The sequence below is a fragment of the Artibeus jamaicensis genome, unplaced genomic scaffold (genome assembly GCF_021234435.1).
Source record: "Artibeus jamaicensis isolate MK-2021 breed Jamaican fruit bat unplaced genomic scaffold, CSHL_Jam_final contig_3214, whole genome shotgun sequence".
In the NCBI taxonomy this organism is placed as follows: Eukaryota; Metazoa; Chordata; class Mammalia; order Chiroptera; family Phyllostomidae; genus Artibeus; species Artibeus jamaicensis.
In genome coordinates, this window is record NW_026521760.1 from 842,852 (window position 1) to 856,588 (window position 13,737).

Consider the following 13,737-nt stretch of genomic DNA (forward strand, 5'->3'; position numbering starts at 1 on the left):
AAAATGAACATCTGAAATACAAAACAAATGGCTTGTAGTAGCATACTATAATGTAATTTCTTTTCCAGCATAATTAATATGCTTTATATATCTGTTTCAGCTAAGGACTTAAAATATTAACAAATATTCTTTCAAAGAAAATATCATTAAAGCTAATTTAGAAAATCTAAAGGAGAATAACATTTCATGGACAAACGGCAGTTAAGTAAAATCAACCAACCAACAAAATAACAGCCCTCAGGTATTTTTGCTGTGGGGAACCCACTAAAGATTCTAATGAGAATTCTGAGTACACAGTGAGAGAGAACACTTATCTCTGTGAATGAGAGATACCTTTAAAGGTATAAAGCCTGGATTTGAGTTAATACCTATTATTCAGTAGTTCAATTTGAGAGACATCTAGTATATATAAGCCATGAGGTCATGAGTTTAAATGAATGAGGTATAAGCATATGTACAAGATATGACCTCAAATAGTGAATGAGCTCCTAACTGGGAGATGAAGCACATGTATAGGTAACTGGAATAAAAGACAGAGGTGGTAATGCTATAAAAGGTACAAATGGCTAGGATAGCAGGGAGGCCAGAGTATTCACATCTAGATAGGAGTAATGGAGAAGGTATCACATTAGGATGAAGCATTTGAGTTGACTCTCAGAGGATGGGAAAGATGGGGCTTGGGCATATGAAAGGCATAATATGATCAAAGGTATGGAAATGTAAAAATATTAGCTTATCAACAAAGGGAGTACAGGTTGTCCAAGGGGGGGGGTGTGTTTGCAGTGGAAAGAAGCAAGAGTTTATATTGTACTTGAAAATGGACTAGAGCTTATTCATATAAGAAATGTTTCTCCCAGTTTCACTGTACATTCAGAACTACCCTGGGTATCCCATTAAAATTTCATTTCTCAGGCCCATCTAGGATTTGTCTGCAGTAGGTCTCTGCATGTGCATTTTCCATGAGTACTCTAGATCATTCTAAGGTGTGTGGTCAATAGACCACACTTTGAGAGATGCTCCTGTGGGGCTTGGTAAGCAATTCCTCAAGATTTAGACTCCACGTTTTTATGCAATAGGACTTTTGAAAGTGTTTTTTAAGGAGTGAAAATTTGGTTAGTTTCAGAAAGTCCGGTTGTTTGAATTTGTTTATGGCACGAATATTTTTTCTAAAATGAAAACAGATAATGAGCTCCTAAAAGGATATTGATAAAATTTAATATTTCTGTCTCATACACACACACACACACACACACACACACACAACCACACAGAGGAAGAGTTCACACCTTCAGATGCAAGGAATCTCTCTTCTACCAAAAAAAGTATTCAGAAAATCAGCTGTGCTAGCCCGAGAATTCTGCCGAGTTTGAAGTGTCTATATTCAGAAGCAGCGTGAGACATCAAACACTCTGCATACCAGTGGGTTCGGGTAGAAAAGAAATTTAAATAAGAGATGAACTATGCTGTAGGGAGGTAAGAAGGACTTATATGCAACCTGACCTGTCAGTAATACGCTGAAAGGGCATATGTTCGTGCTTACATGAATCTTCATGCTGCTTTACTAATTAACATTTATAAAAATCTTAGGGAAGTTTTCCACAGGGTTAATGCCTTTCTTTACCCCTTTATAATGCACTGTTCTCCTAAGCTTTTTTAATGGTAGTTAGAATCCTATAGTAGGAATCACGTTCTTGATTTTTTTGACAGCATTGCCACATTTTTATCCTTTTGGTGTTTTTTAATTCCAGACTCTGCATTTTGACAGCTCAACCCTGTTGATTAATGCCTTGTAGGAACCCCTATATGGCCTGCCTGTTAGCGATCTAATTTTGTGCTGGAATGCCTGGGCTGGTATGTTGAACTGATTCACCACCCAGGTGGCTACATTTGGACTAAATGAGCTGTGAAGGGTTTCATCTTTGCCCATCACAGTCTTCCTTAGCGGAGCCCCACAGTATGCAGCCACTGCTTCGACATGATTTGTCACAACCCATCAATAGAAAATAAATTATTGCCATTCTCACTTGTCAATGGGCTTGTCTTCACTTCAGCTGGCCTAATGATTGGAAGCTCAAAGGGAACATTTCCCATCTTTGTGGAGCATGATTATAACCAAACGCACTGCTCCCCCATGCATCTTGGCCAGTAAAAACACGTAGGGAAAGCAAATTAATTGGCTGTTTTGCGCCAGTGATTAGAACATTACACTTGAAGTCTGCAGAAACTGATATTAGGCAAGCAAGATTAGGTCGGTTCTGACTTTTATTTGCTTAGTGCAACATGATTAGCAACTGCTTCATTCAAGGTTAGTGCACTTGCTGCCACAGAAAAAAATATTCATAACATAATGATGCTGCATACCTTTAAGCTGATAAGAATGTTCCAGGCAGAAATCAAAAATCTCTTTGGGCAGGAAGCAAATGAGGAGATGTAACAGAGAACTCATCAAATGGCTTTAGAGTCATTCTTATGTCTGGCACTTTTGAAAATTATATTCCTAGGAAACCCACTCTGCAGGTTATATTTGCAGAATGTAGAGATGGTAATTGTGTCAGTTCAGGAGACAAAGAATAAAAGGACCCAAGGAGCAACATGAAGTAGAAGGCGACAACTTTCAATGAACTAGCGAAAAATGAGCTTGCTTTAAAAGAAACAGAAAATTCCTCTTTATTAAAAACTATGAAAAAGAGCAAGAGAGCAAAAGATACAATGGCAGGGCATCAAGTTAGACCTCATAATTAAATTCAGAGATGCAGTAGATCAAAGAGGAAACTATATTAAAAACTTAAGTCCAGGGTGTGGATTTGCATTTCTCTGTTAACAGCTTTGCCTGCAGTTTAATGCCAAGAGGCTTTATCTAGCAAAATAATAAACAAAGATGTAGTGTACAAGTAAAAGAATGCCTGTCACTTTAGTTATTTTAAATATGATAGTGATTTAGCTTTTGGCCAAGTCTCCAAAACTAAGCTATTTTTATTATCACCCTATCTTGTTTACCACCACCCAAAGATAGAATAGAGAAAAATACTGTCAGTAAAGATCAAAACCTGGCTCCTAACTTCCAATCTCTCCATCCTTCTTTGTGGATTATTTTTTCCATCTCATTGTCCAAACTTTAGCCAGGAGATAGATGCCCCAACTAAACTTTCAAACAACATCCCATTTAGAAAAACTATTAGTATAGTTTCTTGTTCATTTACTTTAGCTCAGGTTTCACCACTGTTACAGAAGGTGTCACCTGTGGTTTCACTAAGAACACTAGAATGCTTTTTCTTGCTTTCAGTGGTTCAAATGCATAAACAATTTTCCCATATCATAGACATTTTGGTTTACCAAATTCTTGGTAGTTACTTCTTCTTTTACTAGCGCGAGTTACCAGTGTCTTTTGGTGTTGGGAGACCTAATGTTCTTGGACTCCGAAATTACCTGTCTGCATTATGGTGAATTCCTCCTTTCATGTGGTTAGTGGTCCTTGCCATCAAAGTCTTGCTTGCTCAAGGCCATATTTCTCCCCACCCTGTACTGTGTCTCCAGATTCCTCCATTAACGCGCACGAAATGTTTTACTTCTCCTTCTGTCTCATTTTTGTCTAGGATTATTCAAGTAAGACCTACCTCTTACTTGCTTCTCTTTTGTTGTTGTTGTTTACAATCACTGTTCTCTACTGAATCTCATCTGCTCACATTTGATCCAAATGGAGCTTCTTCATCTTAATTCCTAGAGCATCATGTTTTCTACAAAGTTAATCCCTAACTATACTGTGAGATGTGACCATGTCTTTTACACATACATACACATACATGCAGGCACAGGCACACATGTACCCAAGTAAAAATTGCTGTCTTGTTAGAAATTATGTGCCCATTCCTGAATAAACACTGAGAACCTAGATGAGAGAGAGCACCTGGTATAGAAATAAATAAACACATGGTCATTACTCTGCATTAACACATATGATTGCTGTCAATACTGCAAATATTCTTGGGTGATTTGAATGTGTTCTTGCAATGTTTAATATTTATTAGATAGCAAGGATTTGTACTACACACATCTGTGCCCCATAGATTTGTGGCTGAAATGATACAATTTTAAACACAAAGTATTCTTATGTTTCTCAAACTTTTCCCAATCAAGTAAGCTGAAAGATTGAAATCTTCAAAGTGAAAATAAATAATCTTTCCTCTTGCACTCCTGTTTATGTATTGTACATAACTGGAATTATTAAAAGTATGCAGTGTTAAGACTGAGAGGTAGTGCCTTAAAAAACAAGTGCATCAAGGCTTTATAATGTATAAAGTTACACTGAAGAGACTACTTGATTTAGAAAAGTGAAGGGTCTGAGATTTTCCCCTCCATACACGCTAACAAGATGGCCTGCCATAGTTTCACAAATAGGAAAGAGGCAAAGACTTTAATAACTCAACGCACCATGAGAAACATCAGCTTCACATTCCTCTTGGTTACCCTTGCCCCTCAGGTCCCACAAGGCAGTGCAGAACAGCCCATGTAGATGCTGCAGACACAGTGGGTTTGTGTTGCAGCCAAGAACTCACATTTCGGAAACCCGGGCTTATCTGGGAGCTGCTAGGAAACTTACCTAACCTTGCCTCTGAGGGAGCCATTATCTTTATTACAGTACTGGTAAAGCAGTAAATCCGCTCTCTGCCCGAGGGAGTCACTTCCTCTACCTTCCGAGGCTCATTGCTATGCAAACATTTTTGAAATGCAAACATCATTGAAAAGGTAATCTGGGACAAAAGTTATCACCAGATAGGTAGAAACACCACAGAGAACTTCCACCTCAACAAAATTTTAAGCACAATTAACAATAGTATTGATTAATATTAATAATTAATAATTGTTATATGAGCACTTGATATTAAATATAAATTATAAATTGGGTGGTGATATCACTGTATAATAAAATTAATATGAATATTAATAACATTAGGTACTTCTATGGTCCAGATTGCTATGTAAAGTATATTATGTATATCATTTATCAATAGCTCTCTGAACTAGGTACTGTTATCTCCATTGCATAGGTAAGAAAACTGAGACCCCTGTTTGACTCCAGTGCCCGCTCTCAGTATGCTGTATAGATGATATTAACATTCTCATGTAATGAACTAGTCAAAACCAAATTTTGACCCATGCATTTCAGAAAGGAGGCATAAAATGTAGCTCCTAATAGGGTATTGGGGCAAGTCTATGTGTGTCTGGTTATAATCAATGTTAATTCCATACACTGTACATTGCTTGGTAATTGACTATGGACTTCACAGATATTTTTTCATTCATTCAAAAATTCTTGTCGACTATAGGCAAGGGACTATGCTTGGAGCTACTGAACAGACACAGTGTAATAACTTTCACTGAGTTGTCATGAAGACAGATATTAAACAAGTAATACACAATTATATGTTCAACTACAGACGTGCACTCTTGGCCTCGATCAGCCTATCCCCCACATTCAGTTGCCATTTATATGCTGATGACCCCCCAGATCTATGACACTGGCTTCTGTCTCTGAGTGTCCTATTTTTTTAATCTGAAATTTTACTAGGAATCCCAGTGTTTCTTCCCACAAAAGCCATTTTCTCTGGTGTTACCTGTCTCAGTGAACAGCAGCACCATTTATGGACTGCTGGTCCAAAGAGACATTTCAGCATCATAATTTTCTTTTTTTTTTTCTTTTTGTCTGATAAACCACCAACTCCTATTTTATTTACCAAATATCTCCTGAATTAATCCCCTCTGCTGCTAACTTAATTTAGGCCACCAATATCTATGGCTAGAATCACTGCCATAGTGACTTACAAATCGGTATTGCAATCTCCAATCTTTCCCACACCTTCTTATCCCATCTCCTCTTTTCAGCTAGAATGCTACAAAGCAAACCTGGTTAAGTCATTTTCCCATCTCAATGGATTTTCCTATAGTCTCCTCATTATAAAATAAATACTTTGCGCCACACACATAAGTGCTTTATGACGGGGGCCCAGACTTACTTTTTACCTGCTTAACCTTTCAACTCTGCTTTCCCGCCCCAGACAGCATTGTTCACGTATGTAAAAGTACAGTGGTCTTTCTCACCTTGAGTGATAATGGAGCTGTTTTCCCGTTTGAAATACTACTTTGCTTCTCTGTCTGCACTTTCCTGCCCCTCCCTCCAGGTTTGCCCGGCCAACTTGGATCCTTTTAATTCTGAAATAGCTTTCTTGCTGTGATGTCTCTGCTGTTGCCCCGAACCTGGATTCAGTCTCCTTCCTCTGTGTTTCCAGCGGCACCTGCACTTCTCTGATCACGGCACCTGTGCGGGACTGTGGCTGACTTTCTGCTTGTTTCAGAACTGAATAGAACTGTGTCTGTCTTGCTTGTCATTCTATACAAAGTGCCAAAGTACCCAGCACACTCTCACTACTTTTTAATGAGTGAATGAATATATGCAAAATCAGTGAAGGAATAAAGTATGTCTCCTACAGTCTTCCCTGCAACTAATGTGATGTGTGGAGAAGAGGGGCTTTATAAAGGTGAGACTTTCCCTTCCCTTATTAAGTAATCAGGGATATATCTGAAAAGAAATAGAAATTAACCCCACAGGGGAAAAAATGGAACCTCTTCAAAATAGACTTTTACTCATTGAGGCAAACCTATGATATAAGAGAAGTTCATTTTCATTTGAGCCTCGTCTCACTTCAACATCCTTTGCTGATTAGCATCACTTTCCTTCTCCTCCAGCCTCTTCCCCTAATTAGACACCCAGTGATACTGCTGAGCTTCACTGCCCAGAGCCCTCCACTCCAGTGACCCCCAGGCTTGCTCTCTGAGAGATTCTCTGGGCCTGGACCATCTTTACTCTTGTCTTAATCAAACCTCATTTTTTAAATTCTTCTTTGCAAACATAACACTGACTGATGTCCTAATGGCTCCTAGTGACCTAGAAAACTATTTTAGCAGTCTAGGAGTTAAAATGTCTCAATTCAATGGAAAGATAATAGTAAATCCTTAAGCAACTGTGACAAGTTACTGAGTTTAAGTATGCTTCAGATAATTTCCAGTCAAACTCATTTGCCTAAATTTATGTGAGGGCCTCGCCTGACTTTTGACAAAGAAAAATTACAATATTTTTATTGATATGTCCCCTAGAGCAAGGAATATAAAGGAAAGAATAAACAAATTGGATCTCATCAAAATAAAAAGCTTCTACGTGGCTAAAGAAAACAGTATTAAATTTAAAAGACAACCAACTGTATGGGAAAACATATTTGCCAATGATACCTCAGACAAAGGTTTAATCTCCAAAATATACAAGGAACTAACATGACTGCACTCTAAGAAGACAACTAACCCAATTAAAAAATGGGAAAAGGACTTGAACAGACACTTCTCCAAAGAGGACATACAGAAGATCCAGAGACACATGAAGAGATGCTCAATATCGTTAGCTATCAGAGAGATGCAAATTAAAACCACAATGAGATACCACTTTACAGCAGTCAGGATGGCTATCATAAACAAAGCAACAAACAAAAAATGTTGGAGAGGTTGTGGGGAAAAGGGGGCCCTAGTTCACTGTTGGTGGGATTGCAGACTGGTACAACCATTATGGAAAACAGTATGGAATTTTCTCAGAAAAATAAAAATCGACCTGCCTTTTGACCCAGCAATTCCACTGCTAGGATTATATCTTAAGAACCCTAAAACACCAATCTCAAAGAACCTATGCACCCCAATGTTCATAGCAGCACAATTTACAATAGCCAAGAGTTGGAAGCAACCTAGGTGCCTGTCAGTAAATGAATGGATCAAAAAATTATGGTAAATATTACACAATGGAATTCTACACAGCATAAAGAAGGAGCTACTACCTTTTGTAAAAACATGGATGGAACTGGAAAGCATTATGCTGAGTGAAATAAGCCAGGTGTTGAAAGACAAATACCATATGATCTCACCTTTAACAGGAAGCTAAACAACAAAACAAACAAGCAAGCAAAATAAAAACAAAAACACTGAAATAGAGAACAGGGGGACAGCAACCAGAGGGGAGAGGGGAGGGAATTTAAGGGGAAAAAGGGGAGGGATTTTGGGGAACAAGTATAAAGGACACAGGGACAATAACTAAGGGGGGTGGAAATAGGAGGGAGGTGGGGAGCATGGGGTGGGGTGGGCTGGGATGGGAGAAATAGACAGAAAACTGTACTTGAAAAATAAATAAATTTAAAAAAAGAAAAATCACCACAATATTTTGAATTATATGCATGAAATACAATATTTGAGCAAGAGGAGGGCGATCTAAATAAAAAAGTTACAGCAAAATTAACTGGCTTCTATTTTTCTATTGAGGAATTCATTAATGAAATAAAATAGGTAAACAATGTCAAAGAAGAAGAAACTAAAAGCGGGGGATTTCAGAAAGACAACTTTTCTAGTTGTAGAAGGCCACAAGTGACAAATATGCAGGAAATCAAACCACAGTGGGATGACAGTGAAGGAAATTGAAAAGGAGGGTTAGAATGGCAGTCGAGAGGAAACAAGGGCAGAAACCAATGGAAATCATAAGAAAATGGGCCTAGTGCTAATGACCCAGAAATGTCCCTCCAAAGGGTGCATTTTACACAGAGAGGACACACTGGTGCGAGCAGGGTGAGGGGACACCACTGATTTGGGAGTGGAGGCAAGGGATCCCCCCAAGGTAGCACAGAACAGGGAAGATTTGACCTCACATGGAGTGTGGTGTTGTAAAGAGTCAAATATTTAAAAAAAACAGCCCTGGCTGGCGTAGCTCAGTGGATTGAGTGCGGGCCCGTGAACCACAGTATCGTGGTTTGATTCCCAGTCAGGGCACATGCCTGGGTTGCAGGCCAGTTCCCAGCAGGGGACGCATGAGAGGCAACCATACATTGATATTTCTCTCCCACTCTTTCTCCTTCCCTTCCCCTCTCTCAAAAAATAAATAAATAAAATATTTAAAAAATAAAATAAAATAAAATAAAATAAAATAACGGATTAGCTGAAATATTGACAAAGAATGTAGATATATGTCTGGAGCTAAATATAAGATGAAGACGGAAAGAAAGATTTAGTAATTAAAGTTCCTTCTATTTTTATTATTGCTAATGTCATTTGCTTAAATAGTCTATTTGTATTCTGTGTGTCTTCCATTTTCCCTGATTAAACTTCCTAAAAGCCATTTGATATATCATTCTAGTTATTGCTTTATTGGTTATCCTCTCTACCTTATCTCCCATTACTTGGTACCTTGACTTTTTGCTTCTTAAGCTTTTTGAAAAAGGTGGGCCTCACTGTTAAATGCCTTTTCTTGTGGTCACTTTGTTTACCTAACTGAACTCAATGTACTTTTTTAGTCCTAATCTAATCTCTGGCATTTGAACTGATGAATGCTTGTTTTTTCATGAAACTCTCTTCCTTCTTGCTTCCTTTCTCTCCTGGTTGTCCACTTCCCTGTCCGATCAGTCCCTCCAGCTCCTCTTCCACCCAGTCCTAGTCCCCTACTCTTAACTCTACAAACCCTTCTTTGACTTTCTCATCACATCCTGCCAAACAACCATCTAGGCATCCTTGAGGACTCTCACATCCCTGATCTCCCTGATAAGCTCTAAACCTGTATTTTCAACTCAAGATATTTCCATTGAAATGACTCCTGGGACTGCAGATTCAATGTCCAGACTGGCATTCATGATATCAGTTCCTCCTCCCAACCGCATACTGGGCTCCTGTATTGTGATCTTGGTGTATTTAGGGAAGACAAGTCTGTTGTCCCATCTGAAAGAGTCTATCCCAGCATGCTGTGTTTAGGCTGGTCCAGCACCCCTAATATATCACCTTAACATTATTCTGTCACTTTGAAATTATATTGATAGATCAGCTGGTTCATTTGACCCTAAGTAGACACACGTAAGGATCCCCCAAAACCCAGAATTTATTTATAAAAAACTGTGTATTTATTCTTACATGTTTAAACTTTAGTCACCTTCAAAGTACTTTCCATTTGATGCAATACACCTATTGAGATTTTTTTCCCACTGCTCCAAACAGTTTTTGAACTCATCGATTTTGATGCCTTTATTGCTTCTCACATTTTTTATTTTACTTGTTCCACATCGGCAAAACACTTCCCTCTGATGACTTTTTTTTCATCTGAGGAAACAACAACAAAAAACATAGCTTGGGAGAGATTAGTTGAATAGGGATGGTAGGGCATAGGGTCATACCGTTTTTAGTCAAAAACTGCTGAACGCTCAGTGAGGTTTGGGCAGGTGCGGTCGTAAATCACCCATAAGGAAATGGGCAAACGTGCAGTGAGTGTTAAAAAAAAATTCACTGAAGTTGAAGGTAGCCTCTCACAACAATACCAGCTGGTACAGGTAGAGATGGGTTCCTGGAACACTCACCTAGCAGGGGAAGCCTGTTCTACAAGAGTCCCATCCTCCAGAAGATACTTCTGGTTTTTTGGCAGCCCTATCTTGTATTGGTTCTAACTGTAGGGAACAGAGAGCAAGGTAAGAATGTAGCAAAAGCAATGTTTAAGCAAGATCACTCTGAAGTAAACTGAAGGGATTTACTTTGAAACTGAAAATTCAGTCTGAGACTCTTGGGATAAAAAGGGTAGTAGTAGCAGTGGTGATAGAAAGGAAGCATTTGTGAAAGACATGCTGAGAGAAATGGTGGGAGCCAGTTCCATTTAGCTGGGGTACGAGATAACGTTTAGTTGCTGCCATTTGGGCTTTTTACTTGGCTTTTAACACTGGTCGGAAGGAATAAAGCAATTCATTTGTGATGATAGACAAAAAGCAGGGACTGACTGGTGGAGGACCCCAGGTCAGGCCTGCCAGCTTCCCGTTCAGAGTAGAGGGTTCAGTCTGTCCTGAGCAGATTGGTGTAAACGCTCCTGGGGCTGCCGGGGCAGCTGCCCATTTCTCCTCCTTTTCTCACCTCTCCTTCATAGAAGAGAGTCCCAGGGATTTTTCTCTGAGAACTTTCCTAGGCAGACAGCTAAAAAGGAACAGTAAATAATTTGCTGATTTTTTTACAAATGTCTAATTCTCTATTATTGCCCTTTCTTCAGTGACAGTTTACAGGAACCAAAAAGTACAGAAACAAATCAAATTAAAATCTATATTTTAATCCTCAGTTGCCAAATTTCTGTGAATCTCTGTTAATTAAATAACTCAAATCAGGCCCTCATTTACACATTTACTCTTTAATTATTGTGATTATCTTCACTTTAAAATTCTGCATCAACTGGAAATGAGTCCTATAAAAAATATTATGACAAGTTGATGTTGACACAGGAAAATATGAACATTTCAAAGGATATTTTCCTTTTTTTACTGTATATACATGTAGGAGTTGAATATGAGAGATTTATTCAAATATTTCAGAGTTCAAATATCTTCCAAACAAATTATTCACATTTTTAATTTTGTATTTTATTTGGTGAGTATAAAACAGTTTCAAATGACTTATGTGTCATTTCTTACTGCCTTAATATTGAAATAAATAGCATAATCTAAGAACTTGCAAGAAAATAAAGGACTTCAGTCTCATGAATGCCATTCTCAGTGGCATCTCATTTCACTGCTTTTGCACGTGGTAGCTTCCATTAGAGGTGAGCAGAGCCCCATAAATGAGGAATCATAAAGAGTGAGCTTCCACAGTGATCCACAGTTACCACAAAACCAAGTAGTGAATGAAACCCTGATGTTCCATATGTTATTGACAAACTCAGGATCATCCAGGGCTGAACAAGTGGCCCACAGGACAGTGTATTTAGTTACGGATACCATTTTATAAATAAACCTGTATTTGAGAATGGCAGTTTTGGCTTAAATTTACTTGCTTAAAACATTTCAGGCTCCAGCCAGGTAAACCAGTTAGTTATAGCACAATCCTCATAACAGTCACCAGTCAGGGCACATACAAGAATCAACCAATGAATGATAAATAAGCAGAACAAGTCAATGGCTCTCTCTCAAAAAGCAAAAACCAAACCAAAACAAAACAAAAGAACATATCAAAGATAGAAAGTTATTAGACCAGGGTAGAAAACTCAGAACTGTGGTCTAGGAAGAACTCTTCTGCTCTTCACATATTCAGATATCAGTGTTCCTTTTTCTTAAGGGACAAAATTCTATTATGGAGATTTAGAGTGTCACCATTGAGAACATAAAAACATGTATAGGACTGGAAGCCCATGATTCTTAGGGTTGGTATGCACTGTAATCAGAGTCACTTATAGAGCAGCAGATTTTTTTTTATTAAAACAAGAAGGTGAGAATTCTCCAAACTCTCATTGTTGTGTTCTCTTATAACTCTTGGGTATACTGTTCAGTAATATATGCTCATGGAACTCATCAAATCAAGGTAATGAAATTTGGAGAACATTGAATATATGCAGTGTTTGGTTAGAAAATCATCACAGAGTGTAATAACAACATAACAGTTAACATAAATATGTATATATTCTAGGAATGAAACACCATTAGTAACTCTAAGGTCTCTAGGTGAAGGCTGTGTGCCTACAATGGAAACCATAGAACTATCTTTCTATATCAATAACACATCAAAAACCAAACAAACATACAAAAAACAAAAGGATTGTAGCAGTAATGACACTCCAGAAACTACCTGAATGCCCTGGAATCCTGAACTATCGCTAGTTTCCCAAACCCAAGTGCTCTTCACACTGTTTGCCTTTTTTCATGCTTTGTTACCCTGTGCCTTGAGGCCTTTGCTTCGGTTTGACACCTAACTCGTGCTCATCCACCTGAAGTGAGCTCCAGCCATCCTGCTTTTAGAAAGCCTTGCCTGAGTCGACAGGCTGGGCGAGGGGCTCTTCTCTACTCGGCTACATTCCACACATATCTGTGGAAACCATAATACTTTAAAGTAATTGCCACACTGTAAGTGATCTGAGGGCGGAGAACGTGTGCACCTTTTCATCTTTCATTCCCTTTCTTTGGCACAGAGCTTGTTACTTCATGGGCATTCAAAGAATGGCTGCTGAGCAAAACCAAATAGCGCAATCAAACATTCCAGAAGAGGTCTGAGGAAACAGGAGATTGCTAACATACCGTAGAGTTGACCCTGGGCTACAATAACATTGGAGTGATTTGTCCAAGAATGTACCCCGTGCACCTGCCTCTAGGCTCTAATTCATGTTCCTTCCTTGCCACTGCATGCTTCTTCCCAACATCACCTGCTAAATCCTACCCGTGCTGCAAGGTCTCCATTAAATCCCTGTTCTCAATGAATTTACTTCTTATTTTCTAACTGGATGTTATTCCTGTGACCTTACTACATAGATTGTTGTTGTTGTTGTTCTATGAAATTCACTTTATTCAACTTTGGATTCTTATTGTTTATATAGTATTTATCTCCTATTTATTTTTTGCTCTTGCACTGGTGATCACTAAGCTTTATACATACTAATAATACTTAGTTCTCTAATTGAATGCTATGAATCTAAAGCAAAAACAATTTTTAATAATGATATATCAGAAATAGTTTATAAATATTACTTTGCTATGATCATGCATTATAAAGAAAACAAGTGTTTTTTAAACATTACAAGCTATATGAGAAGATTACAAAAATATATTCATAGTATTTCAACACAGTAAATTTAGATAAGAAGAGACAACTACTTAAACAAAATCCTGCAAATCCCAACAGATTCTATTAATTAAGAATTTGTATTTTCACATGAAT

General features: G+C 38.2%; 2 protein-coding genes across 9 annotated transcripts in view; one reads left to right on the forward strand and one right to left on the reverse strand.

Moving 5' to 3' along the window:
- The window catches only part of LOC128627135 (uncharacterized), an 87,786-nt gene that overhangs the window by 61,210 nt on the left and 12,839 nt on the right, over positions 1 to 13,737 (forward strand). The gene's annotated exons all lie outside the window — the stretch shown is intronic.
- KIAA0825 (KIAA0825 ortholog) overlaps positions 1 to 13,737 on the reverse strand; it is a 412,101-nt gene that overhangs the window by 49,035 nt on the left and 349,329 nt on the right. The gene's annotated exons all lie outside the window — the stretch shown is intronic.